The sequence below is a fragment of the Chiloscyllium plagiosum genome, unplaced genomic scaffold, assembly GCF_037043375.1.
Source record: "Chiloscyllium plagiosum isolate Xiang-an unplaced genomic scaffold, Cpla_swu_hap1 HiC_scaffold_20, whole genome shotgun sequence".
Classification (NCBI taxonomy): domain Eukaryota; kingdom Metazoa; phylum Chordata; class Chondrichthyes; order Orectolobiformes; family Hemiscylliidae; genus Chiloscyllium; species Chiloscyllium plagiosum.
The window spans coordinates 36,026,827-36,045,394 of record NW_028270158.1 but is presented as its reverse complement, the minus strand read 5'-3'; the positions used below and the strand labels follow the sequence as shown (position 1 = coordinate 36,045,394).

The window sequence follows — 18,568 nt, the reverse complement described above, 5'->3', positions numbered from 1 at the left end:
TGTTGCCCCTTAGGTCCCTTTTATATCTTTCCCCTCTCCCCCTAAACTTATGCCCTCTAGTTCGGGACTCCTCCACCCCAGGAAAAAGATCTTGTGTATTTATCCTATCCATGCCCCTCATGATTTTATAAACCTCTATAAGGTCACCCCTCATCCTCCAACGCTCCAGGATAAACAGCCCCAGCCTGTAGCTTAAATCCTCCAACCCTGACGGCATTCTTGGAAATCTTTTCTGAACCCTTTCAAGTTTCACAACATCTTTCTGATAGGAAGGAGACCAGAATTGCATGCAATATTCCAAAAGTGGCCTAACCAATGTCCTGTACAAACACAACATGACCTCCCAACTCCTATACTTAATGCTCTGACCAATAAAGGAAAGCATACCAAATGCCTTCTTCACTATCCTATATACCTGCAATTCTACTTTCAAGGAACTATGAACCTGCACTCCACTTGGATCTACAGTATTTTTTTCAAAATTTAACCTATTTTCTCTAATCAACCTGTTCAGAGATGTTATTATATACCTCTGAAACAGGTGAGATTTGATCCACTGCTCCCAGTCCATGGGTAGCAGTTTGGTAAGAATGAAAAACCTGGAAAGCTGAGATTATGTATTGATCCAAAGAATCTAAATAAAGCACTGAAGACATTTCAGCATCCCATCCAACCATTGAAGGAAGCTTGCCAGTGTTTGTAAATGGCAAAGATTTTCACGTGAAGAATGATTATTGGCAATTGAAGATGGATAAAAGCCGCAGCTTTTTGACTACATTTTGGACATCCTTTGTCGGATATAGATGGTTGCGCACGTCATTTGGCATTTCCACTGCTCTAGAAGAAGGTCAAGGCAGACAACATGAGATAGCTAGTAATCTTCCTGGAGTAGAAGCTATCACAGATCATCTGCTCATTTATAGACACAGAGACACAATTGAAGAAGTCATCTCTGACCATAATCCAAATCTCATGCAAATATTCGACAGAAGCTGCCAGGTGAACCTGACATTCAGGAATAAAATCTACAATTAAAGTTGCCAAAGTCCAGTGCCCAGGCTATGTACTGACAGTGAAAGATCTTCACCTGGATTCTGAAAGGGTGATAACTGTAGCAATAACCAACACATGGTAAAAACTGTGCAACAATTTGTGACATTCTTTGAGTATTTGGGAAAATTCTTGCTCCATTTGACATCAGAGTGTGAACCATGGCACCATCTCACAGAGAAGGATGTGCAGTGGTACTGGGACACATAACAAGAAACAGCATTTGCTAAAATCAAGCAACTAGGCAGAATGGTGTTGAAATACTACTACATGAATGACCAAAAAATGTTTCTGGGGTCACAGAGATATTATCTGGGTGTGACATACAAGCAAGGGAAGCAGACACATATTAGAGACATGCTGTTCACTGCAGTCCTCCCGCTGAAAATAGTGCTACAACACAGTGCAAAATCTTCTCAATTCACCACAAAATATCAGTTCTTCAAGCTCTGAGAGTTATCAAATAAGCAGAGACAATGAATATAATGGAAATGTGAATTGTTCAAATCAAGTAAACTACGCAACAAGATGCAAGTCTCCAACTGCTTCAAAAAGTAGAGATAAAACGTAAGGTGGAGAGCATCAAGGACATGCCTATGCTATAATAGCATCTTGAAGATACAGACATGAATTGCCAGTCCAAGACATACAATGTACAAAGGAAATAGAGTCATTATCATGAAGGAGTTATGAAGAAAGATGTCAGTATGCATCCATGCAAGGAAACAAGGAATTGAATCAAGGAAGGCATGAGCTGTATCTCTGACACTTCCCTCCCCTTCCTGGACTTCTCCATCTCCATTAATGATGACCGACTTGACACTGACATTTTTTACAAACCCACCAACTCCCACAGCTACCTGGATTACACCTTTTCCCACCCTACCTCCTGCAAAAATGCCATCCTGTATTCCCAAATCCTCCGCCTCCACCGTATCTGCTCCCAGGAGGACCAGTTCCACCACAGAACACACCAGATGGCCTCCTTCTTTAGAGTCCGCAATTTCCCTTCCCACGTGGTTAAACACATCTCGTCCACATCCCGCACCTCCGCCCTCAGACCCCACCCCTCCAACCTTAACAAGGACAGAACCCCCCCTGGTGCTCACCTTCCACCCTACCTACCTTTGCATAAACCAAATCATCCGCCGACATTTCCGCCACCTCCAAACGGACCCCACCACCAGGGATATATTTCACTCACCCCACTTTCCGCCTTCCGCAAAGACTGTTCCCTCCGTGACTACCTGGTCAGGTCCATGCCCCCCCAACAACCCACCCTCCCATCCTTCCCCTTCCCCTTCCACCACAGGAATTGCAAAACCTGCACCCACACCTCCTCCCTCACCTCCATCCAAGGCCCTAAAGGAGCCTTCCACATCCAAAGTTTTACCTGCACATCCACTAATATCATTTATTGTATCCGTTGCTCCCGTTGCGATCTCCTCTACATTGGGGAGACTAGATGCCTCCTAGCAGAGTGCTTTAGGGAACATCTCTGGGACACCCACACCAATCAACCACACTGCCCTGTGGCCCAAAATTTCAACTCCCCCTCCCACTCTGCCGAGGACATGGAGGACCTGGGCCTCCTTCACCGCCGGTCCCTCACCACCAGACGCCTGGAGGAAGAACGCCTCATCTTCCGCCTCGGAACACTTCAACCCCAGGGCATCAATGTGGACTTCACGAGTTTCCTCATTTCCCCTTTCCCCACCTCACCCCAGTTCCAAACTTCCAGCTCAGCACTGTCCCCGTGACTTGTCCTACCTGCCTATCTTCTTTTTCACCTATCCACTCCACCCTCCTCTCTGACCTATCACCTTCATCCCATCCCCATTCACCCATTGTACTCTTTGCTACTTTTGCCCCACCCCCACCCTCCTCTCATTTATCTCTCCACCCTTCAGGCACTCTGCCTGTATTCCTGATGAAGGGCTTTTGCCCGAAACATTGATTTTCCTGCTCCTCGGATGCTGCCTGAACTGCTGTGCTTTTCCGGCACCACTCTAATCCAGAATCTGGTTACCAGCATCTGCAGTCGTTGTTTTTACCAGTTAAACACACTGCCATGTTATACACTCATAACAACTGGAGTAGTATTCCTGCCTAAGATTTGCATCTTCACAGTACAGAGTGATAAAAACCAGTGATAAGATACTGTCAAATCAGTTAATTCAATCTAATACACTTGAGAGCCTATATGTGGTCTGCATAGTTCAGGAATTGTTCTTCCATTATCTCTTGTGGATCTGCAGCATAATCAGCATTATCGATACAACCCAACTGGGGGGAAAGACCATTTTGGGAAGATCGGTTGTTTAATTTAATCCCATACTAAGGTACAGAATTAGAAGAAAAGCAGGTATGTTGCCTTTAAAGTAAGACTGCGTTTTTACTCTTGTTGTTTTTTAATCCCATTTTAAAATTTTTATGAGTATCATCACCACAAAGTTTGAGGCATGTATCTATTTTACTTATAAATTATACTGTATTTATGGTAAGGGACAGAGTCCTGGCTAATTGAAAATTTCTTTCTTGGAGAGAACGGGGAGCGGGTAAATTTCGACTTTTTTTATTCCTATGACATCGCACAGAGATATAATGATGATTTTACAGTCATGTTTCAACATGAATTGACAAATTCCTAACCATGCCATCTGCTAAACATTGCTTAATGGTGGTTTCAAATTCTCTAGTTCTACATGAATCATGCAGCTGTTCAACAGGGTGCAAAACAGGTTTCGAAGCTCAATTTTCTCTATACTCTCGATATTTTATATATTTTGCAGAAACAATCAAATCTATATTACAAAGAAAAGAAACAACTTGTGTGTGAGGTGAGCCATTGAGCCCATTGTATTTGTTCATCCAAACCCTCCATTTTAGCATTCCATATTTTCTTGAAGCACTCCAGGTTTGTACCTGTGCTACATCTATCGAAGCCTGCTACATATGCTAATTGCGTTATTAAATAAAGAAAAATCTCCTGGAACCAAACTTAAATTTGCCTTTTAGTATTTTTACATGTTTTGTCGAAAAATCAGCTAGCACAGAATTTCAAGGTCATTCCTAACATAGTACTGATGAGCTCCATTGTAGAACCACACAAAACTAGTCTATTGGTCCCATCGATTTACACACAGCAGACTGCGGGCACCCCTTATGGCCAGAGGAGCAGCTTGTCTGTCGAGGGAGCAATGTAAATCAGCTAGTATCGATGCCAGCTTGGATCCCAGTCCCAGGAAAAGGACGAGGAAATTCAGAGCAGGGATGGGCAACTGACAGTTTGCAAAGGGATACAGTAGCCTGCAAATCTGATAGACACTCAGTGAAAAAAGATAAACTTACCTCAGGCACACTGATCTAGAGTGGAGCTTGAGCAGACAGACAGACTGTGCATTGGGTGTTTCAAGTGGTAGCACGGCTCTCATTGTACACCAGAGCGGCAGCTCTGCCTGAGATTTTAACATGAATCATGAGCCATATGTAAAAAGGATACTTTGTGTTGCCAAGTAACGAGCAGTCTATGGCACCTTCAACACCATGGTGCTTGCAATGCAGGCAAAGTCTAATGCTCACTCTATCCGGCTTAACTCTGTCCATAGGGAGGTGTTCCACATGGCAGGGAGAATCCCATTAATACAAGCAGCGTACAATAAACTTAGATATTTCCCTGTTGCCACCTGCAGCAATAGCAAGCATCATACCACAGAAGCATTTGAGGTAAAGGCCACTGATACATGGAAGCCACAGAGGATGCTGTCCATACCCTGGTTTGAGGCATCAATTAAAATAACAGCAAGAGGAACAGATGTGCCTGACTTATTAAGGCTAAGGAGATGTGGTCTCTTAAGATCCATTGTGGATGTGGCTTCCTGGATAGTATGTGCCACCGCTCAGCTGCTCCCACTTAATGCTAGCTTCCTGGCTTGCCTCTTCATCTGAAGCAGCATAATGGCTCAGTGACTAGCAGTACCATCTCACAGCACCAGGGACCCAAGTTCAATTACATCCTCCACTGGCAGATATTTCAACTGATATGTTGAAATATAGGAAAGGGAGCTCATTTGATTGTTCTATTGCAACAGTACTTTTAAACAAGATTAGTGTTTATTAACCTGCAGATTCAGATATCATAAATATGTCATCTACATCACAAATGTATGCAAGCAGGTGAAGGTTAGTGGTCATTGTGTCGAACACATGGTTCTCATGGTAACTAATGAAAATGTTAGCAAGAGTTAGACCTGTAGAGAATTGAAACACCATATATTTGGCTATACATAGTATCATTAAGACTGAACTCATTTGCATGAGCTGTTAAATTCATGAGTTTTGTAAAAAGATACTCAAATAGCAGTGGCACTTCTCGATTGCCATGACATAGGGCTTAATGCAAATGTTGATGACTTGCAATGGCTCAGTAGTTAGCATTGCTGCCTCACAGGTATTTCATTCCAGCCTTGGGTGACTGTCTGTATGGAGTTTGCATGTTCTCTATGTGTCTGCGTGGCTTTCCTCCAGGGGGTCTGGTTTCCTCCCACAGTACCAATAAGCTTGATGATTTGGCCATGTTAACTTGCCCCTAGTGTCCAGGGAGATGCCAAGTAAATGGAGTAGCCATGGAAAAAGCAAGATTATGGCAGGGTATTGTGGGGGTGGGTGAGTCTGGGTGAATAGTCTAAGGAGGGTCAATGCAGACTTGATGGGCCGAATGACCTCTTTCTGCACTGCATCATCATTTATAATTCACATCATTCAAAACCTAAAGACAAACATACCCATATGATGGGTCAGGTGGTGCAAAGGATCAACTTAATTGAAGGGCCTAAAAACGAAGCTAGCATCTTCATTCTAAAATTTTAAATGAGGCTTTTTGATTAATGCTGTCATGTGTGCTGATGTGGAATGGAAGTGTGAAAATCATATTACATTGGATTCTTGGGTATACTTTTCTTCTGTCTGTAAAACAGATGCAATATAATTGCATTCCTAGGCCTCAATACTTTTGCATATTAAATTTATTTCTACATGTCGAACTTAGATACAGCTTTATAGATTTCTTTCATTTTATACTAGCCAAAATTTGCTCATTCCTAGTGGCACATCTCATGCACTTGAAACCACAGCTGTCTTTTAGCAACAGTTAACAAAGATTTTCCAAGTTTTAATAGAGGTTGCTTCTAATTGTTCTTATATGTGCTCTCTGCATCTTCTCTATAGTAAAAACAATGACTGCAGATGCTGGAAACAAGATTCTGGATCAATGGTGCTGGAAGAGCACAGCAGTTCAGGCAGCATCCGAGCAGCTTCAGCAAAATTGACGTTTCGGGCAAAAGCCCTTCATCAGGAATAAAGGCAGAGAGCCTGAAGCGTGGAGGGATAAGCTAGGGGAGGGTGGGAGTGGGGAGAGAGTAGCTTAGAGTACAATGAGTGAGTGGGGGAGGAGATGAAGGTGATAGGTCAGGGAGGAGACGGTGGAGTGGATAGGTGGAAAAGGAGCTAGGCAGGTCGGATAAGTCCGGACAAGTCAAGGGGAAAGTGCTGAGCTGGAAGTTTGAAACTAGGGTGAGGTGGGGGAAGGGGAAATGAGGAAGCTGTTGAAGTTCACATTGATGCCCTGGGGTTGAAGTGTTCCGAGGCGGAAGATGAGGCGTTCTTCCTCCAGGCGTTTGGTGGTGAGGGAACGGCGGTGAAGGAGGCCCAGGACCTCCATGTCCTCGGCAGAGTGGGAGGGGGAGTTGAAATGTTGGGCCACGGGGCGGTTTGGTTGATTGGTGCGGGTGTCCCGGAGATGTTCCCTAAAGCGCTCTGCTAGGAGGCGCCCAGTCTCCCCAATGTAGAGGAGACCGCATCGGGAGCAACGGATACAATAAATGATATTAGTGGATGTGCAGGTAAAATTTTGATGGATATGGAAGGCTCCTTTAGGGCCTTGGATAGAGTTGAGGGAGGAGGTGTGGGCACAGGTTTTACAGTTCCTGCGGTGGCAGGGGAAAGTGCCAGGATGGAAGGGTGGGGCGTGGACCTGACCAGGTAGTCACGGAGGGAACGGTCTTTGCGGAAGGCGGAAAGGGGTGGGGAGGGAAATATATCCCTGGTGGTGGGGTCTTTTTGGAGGTGGCGGAAATGTCGGCGGATGATTTGGTTTATGTGGAGGTTTGTAGGGTGGAAGGTGAGCACCAGGGGCGTTCTCTCCTTGTTACGGTTGGAGGGGTGGGGTCTGAGGGTGGAGGTGTGGGATGTGGACGAGATGTGTTGGAGAGCATCTTTAACCACGTGGGAAGGGAAATTGCGGTCTCTAAAGAAGGAGGCCATCTGGTGTGTTCTGTGGTGGAACTGGTCCTCCTGGGAGCAGATATGGCGGAGGCGGAGGAATTGGGAATACGGGATGGCATTTTGGCAAGAGATAGGGTGGGAAGAGGTGTAATCCAGGTAGCTGTGGGAGTCGGTGGGTTTGTAAAAAATGTCAGTGTCAAGTCGGTCGTCACTAATGGAGATCAAGAGGTCCAGGAAGGGGAGGGAGGTGTCAGAGATGGTCCAGGTAAATTTAAAGTCAGGGTAGAATGTGTTGGTGAAGTTGATGAATTGCTCAACCTCCTCGCGGGAGCATGAGGTGGCGCCAATGCAGTCATCAACGTAGCGGAGGAAGAGGCGGGGAGTGGTGCCGGTGTAATTACGGAAGATCAACTGTTCTACTTGTCCAACCTGCCTAGCTCCTTTTCCACCTATCCACTCCACCCTCTCCTCCGTGACCTATCACCTTCATCTCCTCCCCCACTCACCCATTGTACTCTATGCTACTCTCTCCCCACCCCCACCCTCCCCTAGCTTATCTCTCCACGCTTCAGGCTCTCTGCCTTTATTCCTGATGAAGGGCTTTTGCCCGAAACGTCGATTTTGCTGAAGCTGCTCGGATGCTGCCTGAACTGCTGTGCTCTTCCAGCACCATTGATCCAGAATCTTCTCTATAGTACCCAGTATACATCGAGTTTCTTATTGAACTACTGCAGTGTCTGTAATACTTATGCTATCAATGTGTATTTGACAATTCCCACTGGGCTGATTTTCAGTGGGATGGATCATTAAATGTGGCAGGTGGCTCTCCAACCATCTTCCTATCTGCATCCAACTTGATTCCCATTATACAGTTGGAAGCAAGTGGCCAAATCAGCTGCCTGCCTACTATTTTGAAAAAAAATAATGACAGGCAATTGAGCTTGTAAAGAAGCCAGTTGACCTGAATATAACAGCACTCATGCCACAATGTGGTTGGCAAGGGTAGGCAGGAGAGAGTTGAAAGGCTGTTTTTAAAACAGCTTTGTCGAAAAGGCAGGAAGAAAGTGAGTACGTAATTCAGGGGTCCCCTGCACACATCAGGTAGACCCTATCCAAGCTGTTGCACCACCCTCCCCTCCTTTGTGTTTAAAATCCGCTCCAACATTTCTTTGATTTTCCCTTCCTTGGCACTCTGATCTCTCCCCATCGAACATGTCATGGCATACCTCTCCATGGTGCTCCTTGGTGCTTCATCTTAGAGTCTCTTTGTGGTATGTGCATGGCCATTGGGTTCTAGCACTGCTGGGAACACAGGAGCTAAAAATAAGATGAGGCATGTGTTCTTGAAAGTTGGCCTCCCACTGACTAAGAGTCAGAGGTTGGACTGTGTTTGTTTAGGTTGCCAGTAGTACCCGCAACATCCCCCTGCCAGCCTTAAAATTCAGCCTTCATTTACTGATTCGTGTATGTTATTTTGTGGGCTACCCTTTGCTCCATAGTACGCCTCAACCCAAGCAGTATTATTTATTATATGCAATGCCTATGACTGCTACTATGCACTCAGTTAGATTTTTCTGAAGTTTTGAGTTTAATCTTGATCATCTTGAGTGATATTTCTGATTTTAAAAAACAAGATGCAATTTTCCAGGCAAAAAACTGGGCATTGTGGATGAGCAAACAGGAAGTCACCCATGTTCAGAAAAAGTTAATGGACAGATACAAAAAATACAAGTAAACTGCTAATAGAATGTTAGTCTTTATTTCTCGAGGGCTGAAATACAAAGAGGTGGAAGTTATGTTGCAACTGAACAGAGCTCAGGTGAAACCCCATTTTACATTCAGTTTTGAGCACTACACTTCAGGAAGGACTTTGGAAGATTTCGAGTTGAAAAGTGTGACACTGGAAAAGCACAGCAGGTCAGGCTGCATCCAAAGCACAGTCTTTGACTCTGATCTCCCGCATCTGCAGTCCTCACTTTCTCCCAGCATCTGAAGAGCAAGAGAGTCGACATTTTGGGGATAAGCCCTTCATCAGGAAGAAGGCTTATGTCCGAAACATCGACTCTCCAGCTCCTCAGCTGCTGTCTGACCCGCTGTACTTTTCCAGCACCACACTTCTCGACTCTGACTCTCCAGCATCTGCAGTCCTCACTTTCTCTCTTTGGAAGATTCAAGCTATAAATTCACCAGAATTACATTTGCTGCTATAAGGGTTAAATTATTATGTCAGGTTGGAAAGACTAGTCTTCAATTCCATTGAATATAGAAGATTAAGTGGTAAACTAGTTGAGATGTTTCAGGATTCCCTCTGGAGAGGGTATCCAAAAGAAATTTGAGCTCGGCTTTTCAGGCCAAGTGTTACAGTGTTGTTAATCGCATAAAGGATAGTAAAAAATCTGAACTCTTTCTCCCAAAAAGCTGTGGTGACTGTGCCAGTTGAAAATTCTCAAAATATGATTGAGAGTTTTGCCAAGGGAAGGTATTAAGGATTTTGGAACTCAGATAAATAGATGAAATTAAGAAAAAGATTAGCAATGATCCAACTGAAGGACAGTGAGGTGCAAGGAACTGAATGGTCTACCCCTGTCCCTTTATTCCTTTATCCACAGCAACTACTCTTCACACATCATATAATGTTAGATCAAAAATACCTTCAAATCCAATATTTAACATTTCCCATAATTGAAGAGAAATTACTCCCAAAATTGTCTTTAATCTTCTGTATTGTAAGATTGTTAATTTATATATGTTGATTTAAAATACCTGCAACCACATAAAATGTACTTTTCAAACCATACTTTCTGATTTCAGTTACTGTAAATTTTCATGTAACTACATTTTACTTTGTTCTTCAAAGTTAAGTTCTTCAATTACAGTTTCTAGAAAGTTCCATAAAATGAAAACTTTTGCAATTAATTGAACTTATCCAGTACAATGTGGTGTGTGTGACAGTACTAACAATGACAATACTTGAGCTTCACTACTCAGTTTAAATGACTTGCTGAAAAATGTTCATTAATGGGCATGTTTTATGGAATCTATTAATATACAAAATCAAACAAAGAATCATATGGGTTTCAACTGAAGAATAATATCCAGTTCTGTGAAGATTTTGTGCAATAATTCTGGAAAATCAAAATTGATACTACCACAACTACAAAACTGAATATTCTGAATCTACCATATCAACTGAGCAGCTGCTGAACCCAGTTATGCATGAATGGTGGTGTTGGGAATGCCAAGTCACGATACTGTACAAATGACTGCTTATGAAAGTTGCTGACACCAACCTGTTTAAGTTGAGGAAATTATAAGAACTGCTTGATCTAGTGGTAAAGGAAACCCACTTTCTGGTCCAACAAGAATATTTTCTTGTCGTTAATAAGGTAATGCTAATTGTATGTTAGCAATGAGTTATGGGTAATATTGATGATAGATATTTTTACAGACATTTTGAGGAGAATCTGCAGTCGGGCCTGACTCCTTCAAGATCGTCAACTGTTCGGCCCACAGGTTAATGTCACATTATCATAGTGGGTGATGCTTATGGCACACCTCACTTTTAACCCTTTCAGAGCAGTGTACAATAGAAGTGCTCAATATGCCATTACATCACTTTTGCCATTGGTACTTTATCATTAGGCTACACGCTTAACATATATTCTAATTTTGATATATCAATTCAAAAATAGATTGTTCAAACAAATTGGAACACAGTCTGGAAAGCTCATGATATCATACCCTATTAAAGACAGGAAATCATAACATCAGACCATCTGACACACAATCGACAAAACATTATTTTTTGCAAAGAGCTGAAGTACTGGTTTTATAGGCCATTGCCAAAACATTTGCTAGGAAAATGTCAGTGTTTTCTGTGAATCGCAAAAACTGAGAGTTCAAGTCATACGATGGAAAGACAAGCACCAAAGCCAGGCTGAAATTTCTGTGTCATCACTAACAGTACCAGCAGTACTAGTAGATTGCTACATTGTCGAAGGTCAACGCTCACTCGAGAGAGAGAGCATTCTGTTATTATCCTGGTCAACATTTATCCATCAATCAGCAAAAACAAATTATATAATTGTTAACTAATGACAGTTTGTGAGCTATTTCTGCACACAAATTGGTTGTGTTTAACTGCAAAACAGCAGTGATGCCAAAATGGAATTATCTGTCTGTGAAGCATTTTGTATATCCTGAGGATATGTGAGACATTCTATAGACACAAACACTTTCTTTATAAATTTAGTTTATTATTTATGGAATTATGTTAACATAGCTTAAGCCATAAGGATTCTGCTTCTACAATAAAGCACTAGATCATTGAGCAAATGATTTTTGCATTCAGCTGTTATAAAACAGCTGATTCCGGACACAGAGACAGAGAGAGCAAACTCTGTTGAACTCAGCTTGACAATTTATTTTAAAGGTCCCATTTTTTGTGGTTTAAAGATGGTTGAAATCCATTATCTTTCCCTTCACAATGATATTCCTAACGGTTCAATGACTTTATTCAGTGAACAACTCTACAAGGTTCCAGGGTTGAATCCAAATCTGTGCTTAATGAGTTGGGATGTACTAGGGGATACAATTGAGATCATTGCCTCTGGGTGAGAGAAGGGTCAAATCAGTCATGTTCCATTCTCCTGGTGGCTATCAGATCCAGTGATACCTGCTGAGAATATTTCTGTTTATGTGGTCATTTGTGCCAGGGTAGCATTCAACTGTGATAAAGGAAATAGTTAAGGGTCACATTTTATCAATAGTCACCTGGGATAGGTTTAGGATGAAGTCTGATATCCATGAGCTTCAGCTTCCGCAACAAATTAGTCTCTTTATAAGATATGGGGAGTAATCTGTCAAAATAAAATTAACTCATGCACTGGGAATAATGATTCATTACCACAATCAGCATGAAAATATAACCAGTGGTACAGCAAAGTGGTGGAAATATTTGAATTGAGTTCAATATTTAAATCCAGGAACTGAAGAATAAATAGGCTTTACCAACATTAGACCCGTGCACTTGCAAATTCTTTGACTGTATCAATGCAAATTGTAAATATAAAATTGAACCCATTGTATTAATGTGTGACTTTGCTTCATTACTGTTACAAGCTGTAGTGCTTAGGGAAAAGACAAGCATGGAGTGTGGCAGTTTTAATGATTTAAAGATAACAGAGACACTGTTCAAAGCCTTAGGGCTCTGTGGAACAAAAACTTGGAGTCTGTTCAGGTTTGAGAGAAGGGAGAAAAGCAGCAGGCGTGTAGGAGTGTACCTCAGAGCTTTGGTAAAAGCTTTATGCAGATGCAGAACAAAGAGCAGGACCGTGTCTGCATAACTAAATAAAGTGTCCAAATCTTTCCCACAATTAAAGCCTGTGCTAAATCGAAGCCTCAGCTGGGGAAACACTTGTCTATCTGCGAGACAGTGAAGAAAATTAAACTTGTTTTAGTGGGACTCAACCATAAAGGGCTGGAAGGAATTAAAAACAGCAGGGGTGGGGGATTTGAGCTGAAACATCTGTAGTACCGTGGTTACAGGAAGCAGCAGGAAATTAAGTAGACAAGGATTTTTTTTAAAATTAACAACATGGTATTAAACAATACAGTCATAACTCAATCATACTACTTTCTCTGCAGCAACTAACTGCTTTACCAAATCGACAGGTAACATTTCTTACGCTGTTTTTCCAGAAACTGGCAAAGTGTTAAGAGCAAGGTGAGGAAGCAAGCCATTTTCATGCTTGTATTTTTAATCCCTACATTTTTGAAAGCATTTAATTTTAAAACCTTTGACAAAGGATGTTAAAAGATAAGCAGTTGTGCACAAGGTGAAAATGCTCTACCATGAAGTTACACAACCATGTGACTTTACAAGGAGATGGTATAACCATCAGTTGAAATGGCAAGTAAATTAGCCTGCACATAACACACCATGGAATCCCTTAAAAATGAAATCAACAGCTGCAAAACACATAGTTGGAGAAAATTAAGTCCAAATGCCATTTTAACTTCCTGTGTTGGCTTGGCTGTTCTTTGTTGTAATACACAAACAATCTTGAACAATTTGTTTTCAAATTTTCCTCCAGAAATTCCAGAGCACAGAGTGTACTATTCACCAATTCTGAAAGAATATCACATTAATGCCCATTGATCAGAGCTTGTGTCTGCCACTCTACTGAAAGCCACAGGGATACTTCAGAAATTAACTACTCTAGAAATTAATCCTACTATCTACGATGATGGGAAATGGATGGTCTTGCCAAGAAACTCTATTGACACAACATTGTGTCATATCGGAAAGTCTTTAAAAAAAAACTGTGCATTGTGAAAGGAAGCTATTGCCTAAATTGGGAAACTACAGAAGAAATATGTCAGAAGCAAAACATGTTCGCCCCACATCATTGACCAGTTGTATTATCACAACATATGTTGCAATTTCCGGAAATTATTCATTACACTAGTAATCTCCAAATGTTGATTTTCTGTTTAACAATTAATTTTGATTTCAATTCTTTTGAATTTCATCTATTCTGTATGTATTGCATTTGCTTGTCAGAGGACAAGTGTCAATTACTGTTCACTAATGACAAAGGCTGTAAAATCTGACTCCTTAGCAGTTACTCAGTCCATATGAATGCTTTTCTTCCTCCATGATGGCATGTGTGCACTGTGCCTACTTCCCATGTTGCCTTCACCAAATGCCACTTTAGTGAGAGTGTAAACATACACACAAGGAGCATCCCCTGGAAGAATGTAGGGTAACTGATCATGCCATCATTTCACATGAATTAATGTGAGCGCTGTCACCTTGGAGCTCAAAGATGCATTTAGCAGCCAGTCTCAACCTTAGGCAATTTAATATGAGCTTAGTGGCAAGAAGGATCAACTCCAACCCACACAGCCCATTACCTCCAGCGATATTTAAAGGAATAATCCAAGATGGAGGATGTGAAAAATTTCTGACTGCAACAGCTGCTCCTTTTTTGAGGTATTGAAGGTGTTAGAGGTGATTTCCTCGAATTCTAGGAGCAGCAATTCATGTTGCATTGTTTTGGAACTTTGCAACTTTGGAAAAAACAAGTCAAAACAACAGCACATTTAAAAGGGAGAATCACAGACAAAGGAAGCACACGGTGAGGTCAGTGCAGGAGAGAGAGAGAGAGACAGAAAGAAACCCACACTGCTAACTGATAGAGTTAGCAGATACTGCCTTTGCTGTTGAATTCATTGCTGGACATCGGAGTGTGTCTGGGAAAATTATAAAACAGTGAAATTCACAACTGATCTTGGAGGAACCTGTTGGGAGAGGTCACAGCTCAGAAACAGATAAGTGGATGTTTTAAGTGAGGTCTTAAAATAAGTCTGCAGTAGTGAATAGAGTGGGTTCTTTCTTGGTTATATCTCTTGATTAAACTTGAAATATAAGCCATAAGTATTACCTGGAGCAGTGTTTTATCGAGAAATAAGGCAGTGCTATTTTCTGGGTCTGGAGATTGAAAGAAGCAAAAATGGCCCTTAGTACAGTGATATGCTCTTCTTGTCGGATGTGGGAGTTTAGGGAGAGTTTACAGGTTACTGAGGATTCTACCTGCAATAAATGTTGTTGGTTGTGAATCCTATTAGATTGAATGGATCAGTTGGAGACGCAGTTAGAGGCAGCGAGGAATTTACAAGAGCAAGGTGATATGGTGGATGGCAATTATAGGAAGAGGGGAAAGTCTCAGATACAGTCACATAGATGGGTTAACTCCAGGAGAGGTAAGAGAGGTAGGCAGGTAATGCAGGAGTCTTCTGTGGCTATACCCATTTCAAACAAGTATGCTGGTTTGGAAATGTAGGGGGTAATGGATTCTCAGGGGAATGTAGCACAGACAGCCAAGTTTCTGGTATTGAGACTGACTCTAATGTAATGGGTGGTACGTTGCTTTCCACGTGATTGATTGTCTTAAGGGGCTCTCTAATCTGAGGTTCAGACAGGCGTTTCTATGCACAGCAGTGAAAAATCACAATGGCGTGTTGCCTCCCTGGTGCTCGGATCAAGGATGCCTCATGAGGGGGAGGAGCCAGCAGGAGGTCATTGTACACATTGGAACTAATGATATCGGAAGGGAAAAGGTTGAGATTCTGAAGGATGATTACAGAGAATTATGCAGGGATTTAAGAGTAGTAACATCTGGATTACTCCCAGTGCTATGAGCTTGTGAGGGCAGGAATAGGAGGATAGAGCAGATGAATGCATGGCTGAGGATCTGGTGTTTGGGAGAAGCATTCACATTCTTGCATAATTGGAATTTCATTTGGGGTAGAAGTGACCTGTACAAGAAGGATGGATTGCACCTGAATTGGAAGGGGCCTAATGTACTGCCAGGGAAATTTGCTCGAGCTGCTCTGGAGGATTTAAAGTTGAAAGGTTGGGGGTGCGGCTGGGACCCAGGAAGATAGTGAGGAAAGATTTTAATCTGAGACTGGTACAGTTGAGAACAAAGGCGAGGTCAAACAGTCAGGGCAGGCAGGGACAAAGCAGAGAACAAGGTAGGACTAATAAATTAAACTGCATTTATTTCAATACAAGAGGCCTAACAGGGAAGTCAGATGAACTCAGGGCATGGTAAGGAACATGGGACTGGGATATCATAGCAATACAGGAACATGGCTCAGGGATGGACAGGACTGGCAGCTTAATGTTCCAGGATACAAATGCAATGGTCAGGATAGAAAGGGAGACAAGAGAGGAGGGGGAGTGGCATTTTTGAAATGGAATAGCAATTACAGCTGTGCTGAGGGAGGATATTCCTGGAAATAAGTCCAGGGAAGTTATTTGGGTGGAACTGAGACATAAGAGAGGGATGATCATCTTATTGGGATTGTATTATAGACCCCCAAATAGTCAGAGGGAAATTGAGAAACAAATCTGTAAGGAGATCTCCATTATCTGTAAGAATAATAGGGTGGTTATGGTAGGGGATTTTAACTTTCCAAACATAGACTGGGACTGCTATAGTGTTAAGGATGTGGATGGAGAGGAAAGGCTGGTAGGTATGGGGAATGCTGGATGACTAAAGAAATTGAGGTTTTGTTTAAGAAAAAGAAGGAAGCATATGTCAGGTACAGACAGGACAGATCGAGTGAATTCTTAGAAGAGTATAAAGGAAGTAGGAGTATACTTAAGAGAGAACTCAGGAGGGCACAAAGGGGACATGAGTTGGCTTTGGCAAATAGAGTTAAGGAGAATCCAAAGGGTTTTTACAAATACATCAAGGACAAAAGGGTAACTAGGGAGAGAATAGGGCCTCTCAAAGATCAGCAAGGCAGCCTTTGTGTGGAGCCGCAGAAGATGGGGTGATACTAAACGAGTATTTTGCATCAGTATTTACTGTGGAAAAGGACATGGAAGATATAAAATGTAGGGAAATAGATGGTGACATCTTGAAAAATGTCCAGATTACAGAGGAAATGCTGGATGTCTTGAAATGCATAAAAGTGGATACATCCCCAAGACCTGATCAGGTGTACGCTAGAACTCTGTGGGAAGCTAGGGAAGTGATTACTGGGCCTCTTATTGAGATGTTTGTATTATCAATAGTCACAGGTGAGGTGCCGGAAGACTGGAGGTTGGCAAACGTGGTGCCACTGTTTAAGAAGGGTGGTAAGGACAAGCCAGGGAACTATCAACCAGTGAGCCTGACATCAATGGTGGGCAGGTTTTTGCTGGGAATACTGAGGGACAGTATTTGGAAAAGCAAGGACTGATTAGGGGTAGTCAACATGGCTTTATGTGTGGGAAATCATGTCTCACAACTTGATTGAGTTTTTTGAAGAACAAAGAGGATTAATGAGGGCAGAGTAGTAGATGTGATCCATATGGACTTCAGTAAGGCATTTGACAAAGTTCCCCATGGGAGACTGGTTAACAAGGTTAGATTTCATGGACTATAGGGAGAACTAGCCATTTAGATACAGAACTGGGTCAAAGGTTGAAGACAGAGGGTGGTGGCGGAGGGTTGTTTTTCAGACTGGAGGCCTGTGACCAGTGGAGTACCACAAGGATTTGTGCTCTGTCCACTACTTTTCATCATTTATATAGAGGGTTTAGATGTGAGCATAAGAGGTACAGTTAGTAAGGAGGTGTAGTGGACAGTGAAGAAGGTTATCTCAGATTACAACAGGATCTTGATAAGATGGGCAAATGGGCTGAGAAGCGGTAGATGGAGTTTAATTTAGATAAATGTGTGGTGCTGCATTTTGGGAAAGCAAATCTCAGCAGGACTTATACACTTAATGATAAGATCCGCGGAAGTGATGCTAAACAAAGAGACCTTGGAGTGCAGGTTCATAGCTCTTTGAAAGTGGAGTCGCAAGTAGATAGGATAGTGAAGAAAGTGTTTGGTATGCTTTCCTTTATTGGTCAGAGTATTGAGTACAGGAGTTGGGAGGTCATGTTGTGACTGTACAGGACATTGGTTAGGCCACTGTTGGAATATTGCATGCAGTTCTGGTCTCCTTCCTATCGGAAAGATGTTGTGAAACTTAAAAAGGTTCAGAAAAGATTTGCAAGGATGCTGCCAGGGTTGGAGGATTTGAACTATAAGGAGAGGTTGAATAGGGTAGGGCTGTTTTCCCTGCAGCGTTGGAGGCTGAGGGATGACCTTATAGAGGGTTACAAAAATATGAGGGGTCTGGATAGGATAAATAGACAAAGTCTTTTCCCTGAGGTGGGGGAGTCCAGAACTAGAGGGCATAGGTTTAGGGTGAGAGGGGAAAGATAGAAAAAAGACCTATGGGGCAACTTTTTCACTCAGAGCGTGATATGTGTATGAAATGAGCTGCCAGAGGAAGTGGTGGAGGCTGGTATAATTGCAACATTTAAAAGGATGGATATATGAATGGGAGGAGTTTGAGGGATATGGGCCAGGTGCTGGCAGGTGGGACTAGATTGGGTTGGGATTTTTGATCGGTATGGATGAGTTGGACTGAAGGGTCTGTTTCCATGCTGTGCATGACTATGATTCTGTGACTAATTGGTCATGTTCAGGTTAGTTAATAATTGAATTATTTTCTCTGCTGGTACAAATGGCTGAAATCTACAGGAATTGGCATGATGGTTAGTTTGTGGTGCAAGTGACAGCAACAGTGAGGGTTCAATTCCCACACTGGCTGAGGTCACCATGAAGGAGTCTCCTTCTCTATATTCCCCTCACCTGAGGCATGGTAACCTCAAGTTAAACCA

General features: G+C 42.4%; 1 protein-coding gene across 11 annotated transcripts in view; it reads right to left on the bottom strand.

Annotated features, from left to right (window-relative positions):
• The window catches only part of rbfox1 (RNA binding fox-1 homolog 1), a 1,740,493-nt gene that overhangs the window by 674,139 nt on the left and 1,047,786 nt on the right, over positions 1 to 18,568 (bottom strand). The window contains exon 1 of one of the 11 annotated variants that reach the window (XM_043711612.2): positions 4,402 to 4,420. The exons of the other annotated variants lie outside the window; for them this stretch is intronic. The gene's annotated coding sequence lies outside the window, so the exon portion shown is untranslated. Of the gene's footprint in view, positions 1 to 4,401; positions 4,421 to 18,568 lie in introns of those variants that run through there. 11 annotated transcript variants of the gene reach the window in all.